Source organism: Nansenia antarctica, assembly GCF_963989245.1.
Source record: "Nansenia antarctica genome assembly, chromosome: 20".
NCBI lineage: Eukaryota > Metazoa > Chordata > Actinopteri > Argentiniformes > Microstomatidae > Nansenia > Nansenia antarctica.
In genome coordinates, this window is record NC_137693.1 from 21,936,465 (window position 1) to 21,937,599 (window position 1,135).

Genomic DNA, 1,135 nt, shown 5'->3' on the forward strand with positions numbered 1-1,135 from the left:
ACACTCAGCCCCTTACTCACCCTCTCTATCCATTATCAACATCAGTCATGTACTTTTACACTAAAATAACTGTCATGAATAATTGAAATAGTAACATACAAACTATATTTTAAGTCAAATAATAGTTGTATTATATATCTTTGATGAGTAAACAGCGTGCCCTCAGTGTTGCCAATGCAGTGTTTCCTGTGTGGGGATCAGTGGCGACTGTGGCGCAGGAGGTACAGCCGCCGTCTAATGATCGCAAGGTTGGCAGATTGGCGGTTTGAGCCCCGGCTGGCCACATGTCGAAGTGTCCTTGGGCAAGACACTGAACCCCAAATTTCTCCCAGTGAGCGGGCCGGCGCCTTGCATGGTAGCTTGCCGCCATTGGTGTGTGAATGTGTGTGTGAATGGGTGAATGAGAGGCTGTTGTAAAGTGCTTTGGAATAAGGCGCTATATAAGTCAGTCCATTTACCATTAGGTGAGCCATGGCTTGTTTCTTTGGATCAAGGCCACAGACTCTGGGTCTGGGTTGGCAGGATTGGGTGTGCATAAATGGTAAATGAATGGGATGAATGGAATGTACTGAATGTTATGTAACTCCATAGTATGACAAGAGAATAGATAAAGTATAGTTTTAGTTTATTCATATCTACAACATAATCTCAACATGAAAGCAAGAGGTACAACTTAGGGGTACAACTTCAACATTTTGTTCAGATCTACAATGCAATTAAACTAACGAACCAAGATTGATAAAAAAAAGAAGAAAAAAAGAAAAAGAAAGATGAACATGAATAATGTTGTATACTGATGATAGTAGTTTTGGTGTATTCGTATATTTAGTCATTACTTGATTGCAAGTCATCAGTATATGACAGGATAATATGATTGACAGGGACATGGTTGGATGTGCCAGAGGTCTAATACTGTCATAATTGTTAATACTGTCGTAAAGTTAATACATGTGTGCAGATTCATCTTCGTGACATTGTGAGGGTTGTTGATTATATAATGCCAAGTTCAAGGACTTCCAATGTTTGCATAGAAACATAATTACAGATCTGTTGCATGATTAAAACGAAATACCTTAGTGTAAAGTGCTGAAACAAACAAAGTAAGGCAGAGAGTAGGGTCTATAACTAGATACAT